This window comes from Zingiber officinale, chromosome 2A (assembly GCF_018446385.1).
Source record: "Zingiber officinale cultivar Zhangliang chromosome 2A, Zo_v1.1, whole genome shotgun sequence".
In the NCBI taxonomy this organism is placed as follows: domain Eukaryota; kingdom Viridiplantae; phylum Streptophyta; class Magnoliopsida; order Zingiberales; family Zingiberaceae; genus Zingiber; species Zingiber officinale.
In genome coordinates, this window is record NC_055988.1 from 131347591 (window position 1) to 131372323 (window position 24733).

General features: G+C 42.0%; 1 long non-coding RNA gene across 1 annotated transcript; it reads left to right on the forward strand.

The window, feature by feature from the left end:
- Nucleotides 1–21861: 21861 nt before the first annotated feature.
- LOC122040028 lies at nucleotides 21862–22411 on the forward strand. Its single transcript, XR_006128479.1, has 3 exons — nucleotides 21862–21941; nucleotides 22046–22139; nucleotides 22353–22411. It is a non-coding gene; the product is annotated as an uncharacterized LOC122040028 (long non-coding RNA).
- Nucleotides 22412–24733: the final 2322 nt, after the last annotated feature.

Consider the following 24733-nt stretch of genomic DNA (forward strand, 5'->3'; position numbering starts at 1 on the left):
TTTTGGACTCTTCTGACGTCGGATCAGTGTCCATCGAGGAGTCGGATTCAACTTTAATTTGTTCTTCGTGGAGTTTTAAGAACTTTTCCCAAAGTTCTTTTGCGCTATTGTACTCTCCGACTTTGTCGATATCTTCATTTGGTATTGTGGTTAGAAAATGAAATTCAGCCCGTGCATTTACCATAAACTCGTCACGTTGCTTCTCGTTCCAGAGGTATTTCTCGAGCTCTTCTCCATTTACTTTCTTTGGTGCTTTATAACCAGATTTCATTATTAAATAAATAGTAAAATCAGTGTTAAGGTATACCTCCATCTTTTGCTTCCATGAAGCAAACTCCCCCTCGAATACAGGTGGGTAGTCACTGTCTCCGGCCATCGTTTTGATCGTTGTACGTCAGTCGGCGGTTAGTCCTTCTGAGCGGTCTGGCTCTGATACCAATTGTAGGTGCAGCGGAGGCCGGTAAGAGGGGGGTGAATTGCTGTAAACAAAAATAAAATATACCCTCCTCGTACTTTCAACTCAATTAGTGCAATAGTGATAAATTAATAAAGCAATACAAAAATATAGAAAGACAGAGAAGACCGGGAGTTAACCTGGTTACAACCAAGACGGTTGTTAATCCAGGGCAATGAAGAGCTCAGTATAAAAATTCTCCTTCTCTGAAGGCGGAGAAGCCTTTTACACTTTGGAAGCTTAGAACTATTGCTAGGAATGGCTATACAATGATTGCTTGAGTTGTTGATTATTTCCTAGCTCTAGGAGCCTTTATATAGGTCCTGGAAATCCTATCCCGAGGGTCCAAGGCGCCTTCAACAAGGTTTAAGGTGCCTCTAACTCAGTCAGCGGATAAAACTTTATCCGCAGCTCGAAACAATCAGTTTGACATGTTGAAGGCTCCTTCAACAAGCCTGAAGGCGCCTCCAAGCCTGATGGAGGCGCCTCCAAGCTGGCAGCTCAAATTCCAGCTTGCTTTCTTCAACTTCTGACGCTTCGATCTTTTGGGTGATTGCGGCCAACCGGAATAGGGCTCACCCGAACCCAATTCCCGGCCTTTTCCTCGAGCAGCCTTCTGTCCCGGCTTAACGTCCCTTGAACGTCGCACACACTCTTCACGCCCACCGGAGTACTCTTCCGCAGCTCTCTCGTCCTTCGGACGCACCGAGCCCGTCGGCTCCCTTCCCGTGTCGTCCTTCTCGCTAACTGCGTCTTCCGCTCGACTTCTTGTGCTCCTAAGCTATTGCACACTCAGACACAGGGATCAAACACAAAGCAAGACCTAACCAACTTGGTTGATCACATCAAAACACCACGGAGTCCAACATCGTCAGCGTTCTTTAGCCCGAACGACATGACATTGTAGCAATAGGTTCCATCGGCCATGATGAAACTGACCTTCTCTTGATCTTCTCGAGCGAGTGGCACTTGGTGGTACCCTTGATATGCGACCAACATGCATGTCAGCTAGCATCCGGCAGTGGAGTCTACCATCTGATCGATCCGGAGTTATGTATAGAAGTCCTTCAGGTACACCTTGTTGAGGTCCCTGAAGTCGATGCAGACTCGCCACTTGTTGCCCGACTTTGAGACCAGCACTACATTTGCGAGCCAGCTCGGGAATTGCACCTCACGTATGTGGTCGGCTTCCAAGAGCTTCTCTATTTCCGGTTGGATGATCAGATTTTATTCAGCGTTGAAGTCTCTCTTTCTCTGCTTCACTGGCCGAGTGTCTGGTTGGACATGGAGCTCTTGCTGCACGATGCTTAGGGAGATCTCAGGGAGCTCGTGTGTCGACCACGCGAATACATCATAGTTTTGTTGGAGACAGGCGACCAGCTCTGCCTTCTGTTCGGAACCCAGGTCGGACGCAATGAAAGTTGTTGCCTCCGTTCGGTAGGGGTGGATTTGTACTTCCTCCTTTTCTTCATAGTCGGGGAGTCTTCCGAGCATACTTGGCTTCGGTCTTGACAATCTCGACATAACAGTGTCAAGCGGTCAATTGGTCGTCTTTGACTTCTCCTACCCGGTCTTCTACCGGGAACTTGATATTTTGGTAGTATGTTGAGACTACTGCTCGAAATTCGTTGAGGGTTGGTTTGCCCAGAATGACGTTGTAGGCTGAGGGGGCATCCACCACAATGAAATTCGTGGTCCTGGTCCTCCTGAGCGGCTCCTCTTCGAGTGATATGGCAACTTGGCTTGGCCGATCGGGAGAACTTCATTGCCAGTGAACCCATATAGCGGGGTCATCATCGGCAGTAGCTCGCCTCAGTCGATCTGGAGCTGACCGAAAGCTTTCTTGAAAATTATATTCACTGAGCTCCTTGAGTCAACAAAAATTCGGTGAATAGTATAGTTGGCGATTACCGCTCGGATGATGAGGGCGTCATCATGAGGGACTTCCACTCCTTCGAGGTCCTGGGGTCCGAAGTTGATTTCGGGCCCGCTCGCCTTCTCCTGACTGCAGCCCACGGCGTGAATTTCCAAGCGCCGAGCGTATGACTTTCTGGCTTGATTGGAGTCTTCGCTGGTCGGTCCACAGGTGATGATATTTATTTCTCCCCGAGTGACATTGCTTTTGTTTTCCTCCTCCCGAGTGCTAGGCCTGTGTCGCTCGCGTGAGGCTCGTGGATGGTCATTGCTCCTTTGTTGATGGTAGTGCTGTCGCTCGGGTGACCGCTTGGCCTCTTCTCGTACCTCGACGGATTGATGCCCGTGTCGTCGATCGGGTGAAGGCGATCGGCGACGATAACCCCTTAGTGCCAGTCGGGCGATCGGTGTAAACCTGCGACAGTCATGGGTGTTGTGTGATGCTGACTGGTGGAAGGAACAAAACATATGCGTCCATATCTTGCCCTTCGCTATTTTTGGCCGATCGGAAGCCACATGCTACACGACCTGTGCCCTTGTTTCTTGATGCGGTTGACCTTCAGTTCTTGGTCCCCTTGGCGGTTGGTGGCTGCTCGATGGTGGTCATTCGGTTGGCACCGCAGGCTCGGATGGCGCCTCCTTCCTTCTAGTTGCCTGGGCCTCCTCCACGTTTATATATTCATTGACCTTCTTGAGCATATGGTCGTAGTTGCGGGGCGACTTCCTGACTAGTGACCGGAAGAAGTCTCCCTCTACGAGCCCCTGGGTGAAGGCATTTATCATAGTCTCAGATGAGACCGAGGGGATATCCATATCTACCTGGTTGAAGCATTGGATGTATGCTCAGAGGGTTTCTCTCGGCTCTTGCTTCAAAGAGAACAGACTGACGCTTGTCTTTTGGTAGCGCCTGCTGCTTACAAAATGGTGGAGGAAGGCCATTCGGAAATTCTTGAAGCTTTATATTGATCCGTCTGGCAACCTTCTAAACCATCGCTGGGCCGAGCCAAATAGCGTTGTGAGAAAGACTCGACACTTCACCCCATCCGTGTATTGGTGAAGTGTAGCAGCATTGTCGAACTTTCCCAAATGATCATCCGGATCGGTCGATCCGTTGTATTCTCAGATTGCCAAGGGAGCGTAGTGCCTCAGCAAATGGTCTTGGAGTATTGCTTCAGAGAATAGTGGTTGATCTGCTCAGGAGACGAGTCGACTCAGGGTGCCTTGCCTTTCCTTGCATCCCAAATGGGCGCTTCGTCTGAAGAAAATCCCCTCTCCTGATTTGCTTACGCGACCTCTGAGGGCATTTGAAACAAAGCACGATGGAATGGAATAGGCGCGGGTGGAGCTTCTCCCTGCGTGCTGGTCGGCAGTCTATTTTACCCCCAAATAGAATACTGCTCCAGTCGGTCGTCGTGAGCCACTCGGCCTCTAGAGGCCGACGTTGCTTGCTGTGCAAGTCAGTCGGCTAGTACCTTTTGCTACTGTTGCTTAACTATCTTTTCCACTCGCGCTTGTATTAGTGCGTCGAGCTCCTCTTGAGTGAGCGTCATGGTGTGAAGTCGTCCAGCGTCATCAATCTTCTCGTCTTGGATACAAGTGTGTTCCCACAGACAATGTCAAATTTAATCATGTCCGAGAGCCGAGGCGGTGGAGGCTGGGGATGTGGCGCTCACGTTGACTGGGCGTAGACTCTGAATGACGTAAACTTGCAATCACAAAACGTCAGTGCCGGATCATGGAGGGGTTCCCGGTGTTGGCCCTCCGACGCTCAAGTAAGTCTCCAGTGAAGTAGAAACAAGGAAACGAAGACAAGGAAAGGAATGAGAGTAGAAGAATAACAGTGCTACAGTGAAGATTATGCATATCTCTGTCGAAACTTGGGGGTCCTTATATAGGACTCCCGAGGAGTGCGTGCATGCATCTCGAGGCATACACGCTCCTCAAAGCATACCCTGAAAAGACATGTCAGGAAAATGCCCCTGACATCATACCTTAACGACCCGAGCATATCTCTAATAAGACAGTAGAAGCTTCCGCCGTACGATCCTCTGCCTATCCATGCTGCCAACCATGCTGTTTGTCGATGGCACGAGTTCACACGAGGATATCGGTTGATCCTCCTTTTGTCTGTCAGTGGGCCGAGCGGGATGGTCGCGCCGGCTAGACGTTGGTCGTTCGGGTGGTCTAGCCCTTCGGTTGAGCGGAGTGGACGATCGACCAACATCCCACTGTCCGAGCTTTACTGTTATGTCGGACAGAGGGGTTGTGTCTGATTGTAGTCTGCTTAGTTGTTACTGTTTCGTCGATGTGAGTCTGAGCCGGCTGGCCGCTCGGCACATACCTTGTCTGTTTGAGCGCCGGAAGCTCGATGCATGACCGGGCTGTACTAACATCTGCTTCATGTAGGCTCGGCGATTCTTCCTCCCGGTCGGAAAAGGGGGTTGCCCGATCGGACGATAATACCAAGGGCATTGACCAGCTTGACTTTGGCCTCCACCATATCATTGATCCTTCTGCTGAGCGGGCCCCACCTTACTACTGGATCATTGATGATGCAAGAACTGGAAATTTATTTGAAGATGATTTAAGTGTAGGGGATTGTACATTGGAAGCAATACCCCAAGAATCACCTAAACCGAATGTAGAAGATGAGAGTGTAGGGACTTGTGCTATGGAGGTAAGGACCCAAGAATCACTACCTATGGTTATACATTCACCTGAACCGGAGTTTGAGTCGTTACTTGTTGATGAGGAGGTAACAATCACCAATTTAGAACTCACATGTACCTTTTAGTATGACAAGGTTAGTATTTCTTGTGATTTATCAGAAAATTTAATAGAAGTATCATTAATTAACTTTATTAGTTGTGATTCATTTCTTGATATATTTTCTGCCAAAACTAATATTCTCCTATCTTTTGCTTATCCCATATACGTGTGGGAGGTGTTGTCCTTTATTGATTTTGTAGGATATTTTGAGCTTCCGGAGTGGATGCTTAAACTGAACCGCCTTTGACCTCCGGAAAGAATTTTCAAGGAAAAAATGATGAATAAAAAATTTTGAGTGCAACAACAATTACTCCACTATCGGCATGGCTTCTTCTTCTAAATCTTCTTCAACCACCGGGAATAAAGGGGAGTTCATTCTTTGTTTTTCTTGTTGCTTTATACATTTCTTAAGTTTCATATTTTACATTTGTATTTTGCTTCCATACTTTGCATTTTGTTTAGTCTACATAGCATGTCATTTTGAATAAATTTTCCATGGAATTGTTCTAGTAATATTTTTAAGATGGTAAAAGTTTTTAAAATTTGACCATCAATTTTAGGTCATTTGACATGATTGGATGCTTTACTTGCATGATATTGGTTAGTGTGGTGGTGGATTCTATTTTGATTAATTGAGTTTGATCGCAAAAACTACCTAGTGAGGATTACTACAAGCCTGATCTCTATCATATTTTTGTGTGATATGTACTCATAGCAATTGAACTCTAGAACTTGCTTTGCTTCTTTTCAAAATCACAATAGCACATGTATGCATGGAAATGAAGAATAGTTATCATTCTTGTTCCCTTATAATTTTCAATTTCTTTCCTCACAATTTTCTTAAAATATTCTCATCTAGCATTTTGACCCTTAGCTTGATCATCTTTGCTTGTCATTCTTTTATTGAGAGTTTTGGTTAAATCCTTGATGAGTTAGATTTTGCAAGATGAATTAAGGTTTAAGTGTTGGGGGGGGGGGGGATTGGCATATGTTGAGGATGTTGCTGGGAATTGAATGGTGAGTACTATTCAGGAAGGATATCCGATTTGAATTTAAGTTTTAAAATGGAGTCTGAATCCAATGGTAGGAACTTTGTTCAAGAACAATGGAGTAGATAGAAATGTAAAGGGCTTACAAGACAATCTGAAAAACTTCTATTTGATGGAAATTCAGAGAAGAATCAGGTTGTATCAACTTCAATCTATTTCGTGATAATATTCTTTGAAATTTTTCTGGATGGTAACAGGTTCAAGTAAGCTCAGTTTTGTAATATCATATTGATGTCTATCTAGTCCATGAAGACATTCCAGATTGTATCAAAAGTTTGGGAAAGAAAGTAATTGCAAGAACTTGATATTGAATTTTGATATGAAGAAAGGAATCAATGTTGAAAATTTGTACCAAAACAAAATGCAGTTAGAAATGCAGGAATTGAATTGCATTTCCAGGAATTTAGAGTTACTAAGATGGAATTCTTATTACCAATCTTCAAAAAAATGCAGAAATGAAGAATGTTGTAAGTTGCAGCAGTGAGAAAATATAAAGGAGATGTGCCAGTATGTACCAACCTTTCAAGTTATTTTCTGATAAAAAATTAATTGAATTCAATCTCCTATTTATTCAGTACTGAATGAGATGCTTTGACAAGCTTAACTCTTCACTCCTCAAGCTAAGATAACTCTGAATTTCAAAGTTTGATACTGTAATATAGAAATCAGAATTAAGAATCTACCTCAATTATGTTTCTTTAACTCTGATTTATATTTATTGTGGAGAGAAGAAAAGTTCAAGTTCCGAGCTGCTCTTCATTTGAAATTCACATTAGGATTTAGAGGATTTTTTAAGAAGAATTTACATAATTCAGCAAGGGAATTCTGTAAATTTCAGAACTTGATAGGACCAAGAAGTAGAGTGAATTTTCTAATACTGAAATTGGAAGAAATAGCGACTATTCAGCCATTGCATAAAGAAAATCTGTTTGTCAAAGACTTAATCTGATTTCGGTAATTCCTTGTGTGGAATTGAAATCTGAAAAGTGTTGTTGCAAATGCATTAAATTGAACTATTTTGTGCCATGTATCCGTTGCAAGTTGCCAAATAGTAAAAAGTCCAAGTGAAGCATTTAAGTATCTGGAATTGGAAAGATAAGAATTTCTTTTCAGAAAAAAAATAAATTGTGCTTACAAATTAAGCAGTAACAGATTTTGTGCCAAATGTGCATGCTCTTTTTAACCAGCAGCAACATGAATTTTAACCTCTATCATTTCAGTGACAAATGAGGTTTTCTTTTAAGGGAAGCCTTTGTTCTCTTATTAGCAATTAGTATGTTATATGTGCAAATTTTCCACATGAAGAAAAAAACACTTTTGAACTCACAGGGCCACCTATAACATCTGATTTCAGGAAGTGATGAAGTGCAGGAATGCAATGGTGCAAACTTTTCAACCTAATTTATGATCAGGAACAAGGTGAAATCAATTCCCTACTAGTGCAGTGCTAAATGATGTTTGTTTCCAAGCTTAACTCTTCATGAATCCAACTAGGATCTCTTTGAATTCCTGACTCTGAAACTAAGAACTGAGCTACAGATTTCAGAATCTAGCCATGCATTCTGAAATTGATCTGTGAAGTTGTTGGTCTTTGATTGTTATTTGATGCTCTACCTTTTTCTAGTCTCTTGTATGCAAAACTTTGAGGTTGCAAGAAATCAAAGTTCTGATACTAAACTTGGAAAACATCCCGCTGAAATCATATTTTTGAAGCAAAAATTGAGTCTACGATTTCTAAAATTTTCAGAAATTGAACCTCAATTCCTATTGCAAATTTCAAGCGAAGTGGAAAGGAGTGTCAATTGCTTAAAAAAACAAAAGAGATTAGAAAAGCAAGCTATTAAAAAAACATGAATATGTTTTTTGGAAACTAATTCTGTTGTTGAATGTTGTGATCAGAAATTAATAGTGAAGTAATGACTGGGAGTTTAATTTTAATGGATAAAGTACAGATGCTGAGCAGATGAATCACTTTTATGGTTTCTTCATTCTTTAGTTACTTGGCTGGAATTTGAAGAAGGAAAAAGAACACAAAGGAGAGAGCTGCTGAAGTGTGTAGCAGTGGAACTCTACAGCAGCAAGGAGCCTAGAATTGTGTATTACTGTAGTTTATGCCAAGCTTCTTGTGCAATTTTCTAATTAGTCAAAGATTCAAACTAAATTCTTGTCTATTCATGGACAAATGGTGTTTCTAATTGTACAAGTGTTTCACAGTTTAAAACTTGAATTAGCTCAAATCTTGAAATCTGGGATCATTTCATTAGTGAAGTTTTGGTGAACCAAGTTCCTGGGTTTATGAAACTCTTTTGAAGCAAGTGTGAATTGACTTTTGAATGCATACAACTAAACTACAGTGAAAAGATGAGGCAATTTGTCAAATACCTTTGTGTAGGGATGCATATTCTGATAACCACTTTTTAAATAGAGACTGAAGAAAGTGAAGCATGCATAGTCAGTGAACTAATTTCAATAAGTCCAGGAATCAGTTAGTAGGCCAGTGAAATTGTTAATGAATGTATCAACAAGAACTAGTTGCTAGATTGCTATGAATTCTGTTGCAGATTTTTTTATTAGTAAATGTAAACTTAGTTGAAATCTTTATTTCCTTATTGTCATCTGGTGTTCTGTTAACAAAAGAGAATGAACAAAATCATAGAATCTATTACTGAATTATGTGATCAAGGATGTTGTTGGACTATTAAACATTGCTTTGGTTGTTTGCTAAATTAATATGAATGCAATTTTCAAAATGGTAGAAGGAAAACCAACAATTGATGCATCAAATGTGTAACAAATTCTTTTGCAGTTCTATGGTGTTTTGTGCACTGCATGGTGGATTTTCAGGGAATATAAGTTTTGGATTTGTGTTGAATTGAGTTGGTTGAAATTGCAAGTAGACATACAGTAGGAATTATAACCAATGTATTCAAATTCTGATACTGAAATAGGACATCAGTAACTTCTTCAGGAAATTGTTACGTGCCAAATGTTGTGCAGTTTTTGATCAGAATATGAACTTAAATTGAGTTATGAATCCATGAGTTGCAGAGATTGATTCCATATAGAGACCTCTTAATTGATTATGGTAGCATTGTTGGAATTCTGAAGCAACAGGACAATGACACAAAGAATATGTATTAAGACAAAACTGAGCTGCTGAATTATGTTCTTTTCCTTGCTGTTGCTGCTGTTGATGAAGCTTTGAAATGTTAGTGTAAGTGCCTAACATCAGTGATGAGTTCAAAACCTTCCTTCTAATAAAGTATCTGTGAAAGACAATGGAATCATTAGCTACCTAGAATTGCAAATGTAGAGAGTTACAGAAAACAAAAGGAGAGAAGAAGAAAAAAATCAAGAAGCTGTGGTTGAAAAATAAACCTGCAGAATAATAAAAACAGTGGCAAGGAGAGTATCAAGTAATTAAATTACATGATGTGTTGCATTGTCCGAGACGGACAATATTTTAAGTGTGGGGGAGGGAGTTCTTCATAAGGTGAAGTGTAAAAAAAAAAACAATGGCAAATAATGAAGAGTATCAAGTGTGGAGACAATGTATCAAGATTTTTGGATAGCTATCCAATTGAAGAAGATTTTGGCTTAATCTTTTGTTTACTCATTGATAAATGGTATTCATCTCTTTTCACATCAAATGAGTCAACTCATCAAGTATATTCCTCCAATACTCTCACTTTCTTCATTGAATTCTTTTCTTTTGCCTATTCCATTCACTTCACTTGTTCCTTTGATTCTATTTTAGTTCTTGATAAAATCCTTTTGATTCATGTATGCTATATTTTATAGTGATGGAGAATTAGGAAATAAGCAAGTTTATGGTAGTGAAATGTTGTGAGTGACATTGAGTTGAGCTCCACATATATCCATATTTGAGTGTGAGAGTCAGAATAGGTGAATACCTTGTGAGATTGCATCTTGCTTAGTTTTTCAATTGGATTGAAACCACCATACCTATTGATTATTGTTTAGATTGTATTCAAGATTGTTTGTGATCTTTAGATGACCTTAGTTAATTACCTTTTACCATCTTCTAGGTATTGCTAGGAAAATATTAGGGAGATGAGTTCTAATTTGTTTTCTTCTATTTAGTTTGCTCATTCGGGACGAACGAGAATAAGTGTGGGGGATTTGATAAATATGATTTCGTTACACTATTTTGGTTCATATATACATGATTTGATGCCTTGTTCATAGGTTAAACTCATATTTATATCATATTTCATAATTACATTTAATCTTGGACTTAATTACAAATTGACTTATAATCATGGTATTAGATGCTAATATTCGATATATCCTTTGTAGGCATCAAAAGGATTATAGACCCGATTAGATCAGACCAGGATTGGGCTCAAATCTAGGGCTAAATAAGACAATCAAGCCTTGAAGCGATTTGGATTGTTCATTCAAGATAGGAGAAGATCTGAGCCATCTGTTAAAGATCCATTCCATCCAACCTAAGGAAGAGTAGATCATGACCCTTGATCAAGATCAACACCTTCGGATCAGATTTTAAGTGACTTTTCACTGTTGATCAAGATCCAAATTATTCTGGTTCGTTGGATCAGATTGGGAGAGGTTTAAAAGTTGAGAAGCTACCGTGGATGTCACGCCCCGGAGGAGTCTCTGTCCGAAGAAATTTCGGCAGCATCTCCCCTGTACGGCGGACAATCTGAAACTTTTCTACATCATCATATACCTCAGCCACATGCGACTGGAATAATAACAATAATAAAACAATCACCACGCAGTTAATATCAATTTCAGCCTCTGGCTGACACAACCACGTAGTTTAGTAGTAAACAAATAGAATAGTAATACGATGACTCAAAAACAACCCTACTCAACTACACTCGTAAAGCTCAAATCCGACAAACTCACCTCTTCTGCCGTCCAGGCAGGCATGGAGTAAAACATATCCAAATCATACCAAAATCCATCAACGATAAGAATCCATACAAGATCCATAAGTAAAACCAATACAAGACTAAGACATAGTCTGATAGAGATAAAAAAAAATAACAACTCGTGATCAGCAGAGGACTAGCACTACGTGCAATGGGGACTAGCGACTGGAACTGCTCCGGACAGCCTTAACCTGAAAATATCAACGGAGGAGGGTGTGAGTCCAACACTCAGCATGTACAACTGATATGCATAATAAAGCAAATAACAGACAACACTAATCATGCGTACAATCTCCTGAATACGAGAAGAATAAATGCAACTGAAACAAAAAAATAGGAGAAAATTGTACTAACCAGGACCAAGGTATAAAGATAACTGGGTCGTTAGACCGAGAGTGTCATAATCCTGTATGCATGTCAATCATATGCATCCATATAAATGCAGCAAGTAAATGTAGCAAACACAAGCAATAAATGCATCATGCGTATGATGCCAATGACATGGTCACCCCTGATGCCAGTCAGCCACCTCACACACAATGGTGAGTCCGAGTGGGTAGGGTTGTGACAACCGTGCACTCTGACATCACTGCCCCTGATGAGTGACCGAGTGGACGGGATGCTGTCGGAGTACACACATACTCCTACCCTAAAATAATAAATGGGGGAGCGCAATGCTCTCATCTCCCGGTATACGATGACGGGGAGGAATCTCTGCCGGCTACCACACTGAGTCACACTACCCATGAGCGGACCAACGGAGCCAAACAAAGTCCAACTGTCTGCCGGCTACAACGTTGCTACACTAAACCAACGGATCCAAACAGAGCGGAACTGTCTGCCGGCTACCACGCTGAGTCACCAGACCAACGGAGCCAAACAGTAGAACTGCCACACACCTATCTAATATACCACTAACCCATGAGTGGTGGTGTGTACAGATACATGTAACCGACGATGTGCTCAATAATAATGGAGCAGACAATCTCACAGCATGCAATCATACAAGATGATGCATGACACTAAACATGGCAATATCACGAATAGCATAGCATGCTCCATACATAAATATAAAATGTGTACCACAAGATAATGTATCAAATGGAAGGTACACAAACAGATAGGGTATCAAATAAACCCTAGGTCCTGAACATAATGTATCATATGGTTGGGTCACTACCTAAAGCATGTATGATCAGGTAAATAATAACATGCAGTGCATAATAAGTAAACAAGCAAACATGTAACATATCATGTAGTGACCAACCGAAACAAATGGATAACACAATCATTGCTATATGTTAAACACATTATTATGCATATCAAAAGACATAAGTTAAAGTACTCGCCTCCAATAAGAAATGGTCCAATCCGATAAATCGAGATACTCGTCTCGCGTCAAAATCCTGTGTTAAATCGCATAGTTTAGCTAATTTAACTATAAACAAATAGCTAAACTAATTTCTAATCCATACATCTGATCAAGCTATACATGATCGTCTAACTACAAAACATATCAGGTCCCTACCCCCTTACCTCGGTTCGCAGTCGTGCTTCGCACCGGAGTCCAAAGTTTACTACTAGAATATTTCACAGCAAAGCCTTCCTCTCCCTCACAGCCCCTGAATGCTGATGCCCAGCACACAACAACCTGCTGCAATCCTTCCCTACGATTTAGTTCAAGGTGAAGTCACGATAGAGATTACAAATACATCAACAATAACCTAATCTTACCTCAACAAGGACCTAGGACACAGAAGAAAGGCTCGGCAGAACCTGGTGGCCGGCAACAGTGAGGTGCAGCAATGCGACGACGGCAGTAACCTAAACTAGGGCACGACACAGTAAGGGAAGAGGTGGTGCTCTGCCGGGGTGCTCTGCCGTGCGGAGGAAGCCGAAACAAAAAGGGTGTCGCGGGCTGAGGTTAGGGCAAAGAGACGACGTCACTGTGGTGGCTTCGTGCGGGAAGAAGGCTCGACTAGGGCACGGGGTGGTTGGCGATGGCGTCGGCTGGCTAGGGCACAGAGGAAACTCGGCCAAAGAGTCTCGGTAGCGGCACAGAGGAAGTCAGAGAGGGCTTGGCGATGTCGACTGTGCTGGCGGCTCAGAGAAGGAGACGGGGCCGAGTAGAAGATGAAAAGGAGAAGAGAAGGAAATGAGTGCTCGGCCACGGCTTATACGCGAGGGAGGAGAAAACCGCCGCCGGTTAGGGCAAGGATCGGCGTTGGGAGGAAAGGCTCGGGTCGGCGACAGAAGAAGTAGAAAAGAAGAGAAAAAGAAAATAAAAAAGAAAAAGAAAATGATTTAAAGTAAATAAACATTTCCTCGTTAAGATGGGGTAGCCTAAACAGGCCTTTTCGGGGCCCACTTTTATCCTCGTAATCTCGTCCGTACGAGCTCCGAAAAATTCCCGAAAATTTTTCAAAAATTCCGGAAAATTCTCTTATTAATATTCGCCCATTTCCGGTATTTTACAGTGGAATCGTAGAGCTCAGGCATTTTTTTCTTCCTCGTGACATTTCTCATTGTTTATCCTTCATCCTCGCAGTTCACTTCCACATTCCAGATCTGAGAGCCTACCTTCTTCAATGACGGCGGTCTCCGAGTTGTCGGCGTTCATCTTCCGAGATCAGAGAGTGGAAGAGGGAGGTTTCTCAGCCACGATTTTGATTCTGCTTCACCGCCGTGATCTTGATCAAGGGAGGTTTCTGATCAGTGATCTTTGCATTCAACGAGCTTCGAGGGAGTTTTCTTGGAGTTTCTGATCCTTTTCCAATCTTCATTCTGTAGCGAAACTAAGTTGATCTGATCTATCAATTTGGTTTGGTAAATCATAGAATCTTTCTCTGTTTTTTGGCCGATGACATTATCAGATGAACAAAGCTTTGAGGGAGGTTTCTTGGAGCTGTGAGCGTCGCCTGGTAATAGTTGGAAGCTTGATTATTGTTCGTTGGGTGCTTGAGGGGAGGTTTCCAAGAGCATCTCTGCTTCACGACAGAGAGGAGAAGTTTGGTTCCGGGTTTGGTTGTGGAATGTTATTTGTTCTTGTTTTCCTTTGATTTTTTATACCTTTGCTTAGATCTGATGATCTGATAGCTTAGATTGCAGTTTACTTTGTAGTTTGAAATTCCTATTTCAATTTCCACAATTTTGTGTTAGTTTTAATTCTTGAATTAAGAAAACCCTTGTTCTTTTTAATGGATATGTTGTCACTGAGATTGAATTTAGATGGTGAAAGAATTACTTGATCTTTTTAATGCAACTTTGAGATATGAATGAATTACTTGATCTTTGAGTGTGATTATGAATTGAATGTTATTTTTGTTCATGCAAGTTTGAACTTAGTTTCAAGTCTTGAATGTAGGAAACTCTTGTTTTAGTCATTGTATCTATTGTTACTATGATTGTGAATGGAAGATATAATAATTGACTCATTTGATTCAATGATGCATAAGAATCCGAATTTAATTGATGCTCATTTGGTGAGAAGGTAGTGGATTATGTTTAAAAGAGAATAACCTTTCTGTGAATCTATTCTTGATTTTACAAGTACACTATTGAGAATTAGATGTATTCAGGTTGAAATGAGAATTAAATGGAAATGCTTGATAGACCTCATAGATGTAAGAATTCAATTTGAATCAATTCTATAACCCACACACATTTACTAGTTAACATTGGAAAAAATATTACTTGGGACTCCTTACTACAATTCTTTTCTTGAGTTTTAATGGGTTTCCAATCTTTATTAATTTGAAGTACCTAGTGACATGTAAATGAGACCACTCTTCTCGTCCATCGGTGTACTCTTCCGTAGCCTCTCGTCCCTCGGACACACCGAGCCCGTCGGCTCCCTTCCCTTACCAACCTTCTCGCTAGCTATGTCTTCCGCTCGACTTCCTGTGCTCCTGAGCTCCTGCACACTTAGACACAGGGATTAAACCAAAATAGGACCTAACCTAACTTGGTTGATCACACCAAAAATAACCTTGGGGTTCCAACACTAGTTGCTAAAGGTTCGGTCAAGTAGAGATACTTGACTATGATGAAACATACGCCTTAGTAGCTAGACTTGAGTCCATTAGAATGCTACTTAGCTATGTAGCCCATAAGGGATTCAAACTTTATCAAATGGATGTCACATCTACTTTTCTAAATGGACTAATAAAAGAGGAAGTCTATGTAAGTCAACCACCTGGGTTTGAGAGTTTAGACTATCCAAACTATGTCTTTAAACTAAAGAAAGCACTATATGGACTTAAGCAAACACCTAGGGCATGGTATGAAAGGTTGGGCTCTTACCTAATCTCCAAAGGATTTAACCAAGGATAAATTGACCCAACCCTATTTGTCAAATCAATCAAAGAAGATATCTTCATAGCCTAAATTTATGTAGATGACATAATCTTTTGATCAACAAACTCATAATTTTTACAAGAATTCATAACCCTAATGGAAGAGGAATTTGAAATGATCTTAGTAGGTAAATTAACTTACTTTTTAGGATTACAAATTAAACAAATAAATGAAGGTAATTACATTTATCAATAAAAATATATTAAAAAATTACTTAAAAAATTCGGAATGAAAAATACTAAAGAAATAAAGACACCTATGGTCGTTAACACAACCCTAGATAATGACCCTAATGGAAAATCAGTTGACTTAAAATACTATCCTTTGAAAAGATAGTACATTTTGTAAATTTTGAAAATTATTTCTTTATTACAAAACTTTATTTAAATTCTTGAAAGTTAAACTTCCCCAGTAATCCTAACAAATTTATGTTAAATTTCTGTCTTTCCTTTACTTAGCCACTTTTCTTAAACCAGTTTATACTTGTTATTTTTTGATGAATGCCAAAGGGGGAGGGTTAGGTGGCTTAAGTATGCAAAAACTAGACTAAACAAACACCAAACCAATTAAAAAGGAAATCAAAATCATTTTTTTGGTAACAGTTACTTTTGCATATTTTTACTAACTTAACCCAAGTTGTCATTGCATAAAAAAGGGGAGATTATTGATGCGGTTAGCACTAACGATCAAACTCAGGTTTTGATAAATGATAAAATGGTTAAGTTAGTTTCATTTTGATCTGACACTTTGACTGAGTGTACATGAGAAGTCCAGATAGGTCGACAGGCTGACCGGATATCTAGCATGAAGCCCAGCTAGGTCGACGGGCCGACCAGATAGTTGGCACGAAGTCCAACTAGGTCAACGGTCTGACCAGATAGATAGCACGAAGTCCAGCTACGTCGATGGGCTGATTGGATAGCTGGCACGAAGTCCAGACAGTTTGACGGGCTGACCGGATGTCTGGCTGGTAAGTTAAGGTAAGTCACTAGAGGGGAGTGACTTGGTGAGGACACGATCTTAGTTAGGGAACTTAGGCGTCGATCCAACTTAGAATCATTTTGGGAATCTAAGTTGAGATCGTGACTAGATTCCGGACTCGGTGAGATGAAATCTAATTATTACTCTATAATTGTGCTAACACTTTGTTTTGCAGGGTAATATAATTTGCATTTGTCTCGGACTAACATTTTCTTGTAGGAAATTGAGTTGTTGGAAAATGATAGTCTGGGCGCCCGGAAGGTATCCAGGTGCTCGGAATGTGAAATTCTATCCCGACACAACGTGGAGCGCGCTGATTGGATGGGCCGACGTTATGCTTTAGGCGCCTGGAAGGGATCCGGGTGCCCGGAGGGGATCTAGGCGCCCGGAGGGGATCCGGGTGCTCGGAGCTTCCTATATAAGGTGGTCACCACCTGGAGCAAAGTACAACAACTTCTTCTACGACTACTCTATTGTGCACTATCCTGCGACGTTGCGAGGCTTCTCCAACAACCTACGACTTGAGTTTATATTCCTATTGTCGGTATTTTTTAAAAGAGTTCTTGTACTTACATTTGTAATCATTCTTCGAACTGCTAATGAATTGCCCAACGAAAGCACTCGATGAGTGCAGGCCTTGGAGTAAGAGTCGACGAAGGCTCCGAACCAAGTAAAACTAGTTTGCGTTACCGTTGTGCCTTTTATTTTTCTGTTGCATACTCGATTCGATTTTCAAATTCTCGACGATCGTTATTCAGCCCCCTCTAGCGAATTCTACGATCCAACAGACATTACTGACGAAAATTAACTTCCGTTTGGAAACGCGAAAATTTTTCGAGTTTTTCGATGGAATCCTAATTTCGTCGAAAACCCCGAAATTATTAAGGCACCCGTGCCCTTCCTTTCTCTTGTGCACGCGCATCTTCTCTCCGGTAGCGACATTCCTCTTCGGTGGTGTTTTCTCCAGGTAGCCTTCTTCTATCGGGGTTTTCCTTTTTTTTCATTGTTAGTGTACACATCACCAAGCATGGTGGTGGTTCCGTTCGCTAGCATGCGATTGGCGGTGTTTCCAGCTAGCAGCGTGTGGTTGGCAGTGTTTCCAGCCGTTAGCACATGGCTGGCAGTGTTTCCGGGCTCTAGCATGTAGCTGGCGGTGTTTCCAAGCGTGTGCTGGCAGCTGTGCAGTAGGCCACTAGCCGTATGTTGGAGGTTGTGTAGGCCGCCAGAACACGGTTGGTGTCGTGTCCGACCGCTAGCCACGTGCTGGAGGTTATGCAGGCCGCTAGCCACGTGCTGGCAGCTGTGCTTGCCACCAGCATGTTGATGGCGGCTGTGCCAGCCGCTAGCTATTCGCTGCTGGCCACTACCTATTGGCATCGTGGTTGGCCATCACCTGTTGGATGTGGTTGCCTAGGTGGCCAACGACCACCTGTTAGATGTGTGTTGGTGCAATATCCCTCAGGTCAAGGTTGACCTGGGTAACCAAGCTGAGTCTTGGTTTGGGTTTAGATGTTTGACAATAAGATATTGATTGAAGAAGAGTCAAGTAGGTCAAGGTTGACCGGATACTTGACTGGGAAGTCCTAACCGGGATGTTAGGCAAAATGAAAGACCTAGTGAGTGAAGCTAGGCAGTATGAAAGTCCTGGTGAGTGAAGCCAGGCAGAAGGAAAGTCCTGGTAAGTGAAGCCAGGCAGAAGAAAAGTCCTGGTGAGTGAAGCCAGGCAGAAGGTGAAAGTCCTAGTGAGTGAAGCTAGGCAGATGGAAAAGTCTTAGTGAGTGAAGCTAGGCAGATGGAAATCCTGGTGAGTGAAGCCAGGTGAAAGTCCTAGTGAGTGAAGCTAGGCAGATGGAAATCCTGGTGAGTGAAGCCAGGTGAAAGTCCTAGTGAGTGAAGCTAGGCAGATGGAAATCCTGGTGAGTGAAGCCAGGTTAAAGTCCTAGTGAGTGAAGCTAGGCAGATGGAAAACCCTAATGAGTGAAGCTAGGTGAAAGTCCTGGTGAGTGAAGCCAGGCAAGGGAAAATCCAGATGGATCAAGGATGATTGGACATCTGGTGTTGGGAAGTCCAAGTAGGTCAAAGGATTGACTGGATACTTGGCATGAAAGAAAAGTCCTAGCAGGTCAAGGGAGTGACTAGATGCTAGGCATGACATACCAACAGGTCAAGGTTGACCGGATGTTGGTTTGGGAGGTTTGGGACTTGGTTTTGGACAAAAATCAAGTGCTGGATCGATCAGTGGATCGATCCAGACCTGTCCCAGCGAACAGAGAGCCTCTGGATCGATCCGTGGATCGATCCAGAGGTCCCAATCGATCAGTGGATCGATTGGGACGCGGCTGCTTCGCGCAATAAGCTCTGGATCGATCCGTGGATCGATCCAGGTGCTTTTCCAGAGCACAGAGGTGCTCTGGATCGATCCGTGGATCGATCCAAAGCCTCCCCGATCGATTGGGAATATTCGAATCGATCGGGATCCGACCGTTGCGTCATATTTGAGATGCAGGCGTGCGTTGGCTGCAGCAATCTCTTCTCCGATTCACTCCAGATTTCTCGCCAGCTCCTCCACAGCACTCACAAAGCTAAGATCGCCAGTTCTTGAAGGATCTTGGAAGTTTTCCGAGTCAAGAGGCGGATCAAAGCCAAGAAGAGAAGCTAGGGTTAGGGTTTATACTCATTGTAAGCTTGTAAGCTTGTATTTCTTGTATCCTTTTCCTCTCTTCTTGTAATTGAGTCTTGTAGGGCTTCTCCGCCCTTGGTAGTTACCATAAAGGAGAGTTTTATTTAGTGGAGGGTGTGTGTGTTGGTGTGGATCCTTGGATTAGTCACCTCTTGTGAGGTGGATACCAAGTAAAACCAACCGTGTTAGCGTTGTGTGTTTGTTTCTGTATTTTCCGCTGCACATCTTTGAAGAAACAAGCAACGCCGAGCAACGCCAAGCACCGAGCGAACGCGACGAGCTATTCACCCCCCCCCCTCTAGCTACTTTTGGTCCTAATTAGTGGTATCAGAGAAAGGTTGCTCTTCACCGGAATCACCGCCGGAAGGGGCAAACATATCAAGAAAAGCTAGAGGGTGAAGAAGTTGGAGCAAATTCTTCAAGTTCAAGACTTTATCAAGCTCAACTTCAAGATGCAATTCCAAGATGGGCTTGGATTTGACACAAGGGTGGCTCCACCATACACTTCTACGAGTTTCGATTCTTGGAAATCAAGAATCGAAAATTTTCTTATGATGGAGATAGAGCAATGGTTTGCTCTAATGGAAGGCTTCAAGGCTCCAAGAAATTCAAAGGGCAAAGTTCTAAAGAAAAGCAAATGGAGCCCGGAACAAGTCCAAAGGTGCGAGGCAAATGACAAAGTGACCAAGCTTTTGGTCAATTTATTGCCAAGCACCATTCTTTGCAAAATTGGAGAATTTGAAGATGCAAAGGAACTTTGGAGCAAATTGGCTAAGCTTCATGAAGAGATCCCCTCCACTGTACAAGATCATGAAGAATCCAGAGAGGGTGACTCTTTGGAGCATGACCAAGAGGAGGACTCCGAGGTTGAGAGATGCTCAACCTCCGAAGAAGAGGAAATCCAAGAAGCTTCATCCTCAAGGGAATGCAATGAAGGGAACAAGGAGGGAGCATACTCCTTGTTTCATATTCAAGATGATGAAGCCTCCACCTCTAGGATTGAGGGGGAGCAATCCTTGGTGACACCGGATCAAGAAGAAGGAGAAGCTTCTACATCCGGGTCAAGAGATGAAGAGATGGAAGAAGCTTCTACCTCCACGAGTCAAGAAAAATCAAATGGAGGAGAATCAAGATCGGATCAAGAGGAAGCTTCTACCTCCGGATCCAAAGGGAAAGATGCCACCCCTACAAGCAAAGGTATACATATTTCAATTAAAAATAAAAATCATATTATATGCTTTGAGTGTAGGGAACATGGGCACTACAAGAGCAAGTGCCCTAAATTGGCCAAGAAGAAGGGCCAAGTGGCACAAAAGGACAAGGCGAAGCCCAAGGAGATCATCCCCAACACAAAGAAGAGCAAGGAGCATATTATATGCTTCTCTTGCAATCAAAAGGGGCATTACCGAAGTCAATGCCCCAAGGGGAAGAAGGTGGTCAAGGCTCAAGGAGGCACTAGGCAAGGGGGAGCCTCCAAGGTAAAGAAGAAGGTAACATTTATTGAGTCTACCCCTTTACATTATGGTAAAAAGCATGATAGTTCTAACTTTTATCATTTTAATGCAATTTACCATAAGAATAGAAAGCATGAGGGCTTTAAGGAAAAACATGTGGCCCTACATGCCAAAACTACCCAACCTAAGGTTAGGAAGGTAGATAGACACTTGGGCAATAACTCTAAAGATTTTAGATACAAGCCCAAGAACAAATATGCTCATGAATCAAATGAAAAATCTAAAACTAAGGACTTAGTGATAGAAAATCAAGTCTTGAGGTCAAGGCTTGATAAAATGGAAAGGACCCTAAAAAGGATGGAAAATATCCTAAAAGGGCAAAATGAGCATAGCCTAGGTCTAGGAGCACAAAGGTCATCTAATGGCCATAGAGGTTTGGGATACAAACCAAAGGCTAAGAAGGATGTGCCCTCTTACCATAGAGTTCCATATAGTTATGGAACAAACCCTAGGTCTAGTGGTCAAGCCAAAAATACTAGGGAAGTCATCCCTAAGAGTATTTTTGCAATAAATGTGACTAAGACTTCTAAGAAGTCTAAGAAAGTCACAAACAAGGTCACAAGGGAGGTTATCCCTAGAGTTGACCTAGAAAATGTGACCAAGGCTTCTAATGTAAAATACCGGAAAAATGACAAATATTAATAAGGGAATTTTCCGGAATTTTTAGAAATTTTTCGGGAATTTTTCGGAGTTCGTACGGATGAGTTAACGGGGATCAAGATGGGGCCCGGAAAAGCCTGTTTAGGCTACCCAGTTTTAGTAAGGAAAAGTTTTATTTTTCTTTTCCTTTTTACTTTTCTTTTTCTTTATTTTCCTTAATCCCTCCGTTTCTCTCCCTCGCGCACCCGAGCCCATCCCGACGCCGCCTCCTTTCTCCTCCTCTCTGCCCTAACCGCCGGCCGGCGGTTTCTCTTCTTCTCCTCTGCCGACGCCGTCGCCGTGCCCTAGCACAAGCCACCACCGGTCGGGCTGTGTACCTCACCCTCCCGAGACACTTCGGCCACAGGAGTAAGAGCCGGCCTCTCCACGCCGAGCTCTAAGTTTTCAGCGCCGACCACCACCGGCCATATCTTCTCTTATTCCCTTACTATGCCGTGCCCTAGTATTGGGTTTGCATCTGCTGCCGCTTGATATCTTCTCCCCTCTGCCGGTCCGTCTCTCCTTCTCCTCCTTTCCGAGCCGCACCAGGCGCCGCCACCACCTGAGGCTGAACGGAGCAACACCTGACCTAGGGTTTCCGGCAGTGGGCTGATACCTGATTATTCCAGCCACTGCTGGTTGCTACCATCGCCGGAAAAGAAGGTCGGGTAATGGTATTGTTAATTTCAACAGTGATGTAGATTTTTGGTATGCTATTGTAGGGATTTCCAATTAGTTAGATATGGAATTTGTTTTCTAATTGGCAGTGACAGTGGTGTGAAGCTATTGGATTCCGGCTACCACAACATTGAATGCCTTGGTTGTTTCCTTGATATCCAACTTTGATCCGATCAGTGAAAGGTAAGGTTATTGTTTAACGTTGTGGATTTAGGTCTTGCTGTGGAGAAATTAATTGATGACCAGTTAAGGTTGATCAATAATTAGGGTTTTCCTAATTGAATTAGGTATATTGGTGATTATTAATTAGGGTTTTTGCCCTAAATAGTTTTAAGGATTTATTTAGCAATTCATTTGAATTTTAGCTAAATAAAAGTATATCTATTGGTATTACAGGACTTTGACGCGAGACGAGTATCTCGATGTCGGATTTGGACATTCCTATTGGAGGCGGGTACTTTTGACTTATGTCATTTGATATGCTTAGTAATTAAATTAACATGTTGCATTAATTGTGTTTCTTATCTGTTTCGGTTAATCACTACTCAAATCTTACATGCTTGATTGATTGATTGGTTTTGCATCTCAGGTATATTTTACCTGTTTGTACATGCTTATAGGGGTAGTGATATGCCATGCTTGACCATGTTCAGGACCTAGGTTTTTATACCTTCTGTGTACCTTTGATTCGATATGATTCGTTGACCTAGGGTGCACTTTTCTATATATATGGATTAGGTCAGGATGTTTATATGGTTATTGCCATGCATCATTTGCATGATTGCATGCTGTGCGATAGTCTGCTCCATTATTGTTGAGCACATCGCCAGTTACATGGATCTGCACACACCACCACTCATGGGATAGTGGTCGATTCAGGCTGAGTGTGTTGCAGCAGGGACTCTGTTAGGCACCGTTGGTCCGCTCATGGGTAGTGTGACACAACGTGTTATCCGGCAGGGATTCCTCCCCGTCTTTGAGTACCGGGAGATGAGAGCATTGCGCTCCCCCATTTATGATTTGGGGTAGGAGGATAGGTGTACTCCGACAGCATCCCGTCCACTCGGTCACTCATCAGGAGTAGTGACAACAGAGTGCACGGTTGTCACAGCCCTACCCACTCGGCCTCACTTTTGTATGAGATGATCGACTGACGTCAGGGGTGACCAAGACGCATCATTGGCATCATATGCATGATGCATTTATTGCTTGTGTTTGTGGTTGCTGCATTTATATGCTGCATATTGTTTGGATACCTATGTTTGACATGCATACAGGATTCCTTATCCCTCGGACTGTTTGACCTTATACTCAGGACCTGGTAGTACAGTATTCTCCTGCTTATTTCAGATGCATTCTTATCTTTCTTATCATGAGACCGCATGATTAGTGCTAGGTGTTGTTTCTTTACTTTGCATATCAACTGCACCGCTGAGTGTTGGACTCACCCGCCTCCATTGTTGTTATTTTCGGGTTGATCTGTGGGAGGGAGTTCCGTCGCTAGTCCCCACCGTGCTACTCCGCTGCTGGTTTTTGAGTTGTTTCATTTTAGCTTTTCGCTATCAGACTTTATTTTAGTTTTGTTTTGGACTTACATATGGATATTGTATGGAATCTTTCCGTTGGATGAACTTTTCGTATGATTTGGATTTACTCTACTACATGCCTGCCTGAACGGCAGAAGAGGTAAGAAAAATCAGATTTGGGCTTTACGAGTGTAGTTGAGTAGGGTTGATTTCGAGTCAGAGTATTATTACTGCGTGGTTGTGTCAGCCAGAGGCTGAATATATATATATAAACTGCGTGGTGATTGATTTTTATTACTGTTATTATTCCAGCCGCCTGTGGCTGAGTATCTAGTGCTTGTAGAAAATTTTGATTGTCCACCGTACAGGGGAGATGCTGCCGAAATTTTCTCGGACAGGGACTCTTCTGGGGGCGTGACATCTAAGAAGCCCAACAAGGTCACTAGGAAGGTATCTAGGGAAGTTATCCCTAGTGAGTACCTAGAGCATCCAAGGAGCACCAATAGGTGTTGGGTTCCTAGGAGCATCTTCTCTACCCCATAGATGGGTTAGAGAGTGTCAACTCCGATTAGAAGGGTAGTTAACCCAACTTTGAGGAAATTGACACTCAAGGAGCATTTTCAAGGTTTTAGTTAACCTTTGAAAATGAAATGGACCTATTGATTACTCCTTGAAAGAGTAAAATGTGCCTAATGGTGGAAGAATTGATTTTAATCTTAAATGGCACATATTGGGAAATTCATAAGAACTATCAAGTTGGGATTTTGGTATGTTCTTAGGCAATTTAAGGCAATCCGGGCCTTAAATTTAAAAGTGCTACTCTTGAGGAAAAATGGAATATGCCAACATTTGAGGACATGTTTATTTTCAATTGGCATACATTAAATCAAGGAAATTAGAAATGCCAAATTTAGGCTTTGGCATTCTCTTGTAGCACTTTAGGGCAATCTAGGTTTAAGTTGTAAGTTTAGCTAAGACTTTAAGGATACTTAGATAGTTAATCTAGGTATATTTTATTTATGCTAAATCTTGCCATGATTGTTTGCCCATAATATGCCATGACATCATGTCTAGTTTTGCATTCATGTTTTATTATGAAAAATTCAAAAATACCATGTCATGACATTCATACATCATGTAGTAATAGGATATTTTCTTTTGAAAATTATTTTCTTTTGATGTATGTCATAACATAATCATGCATTAAGTTTAATTCCTTGTAATTAAGGACAAATGGCATTTAACGACACT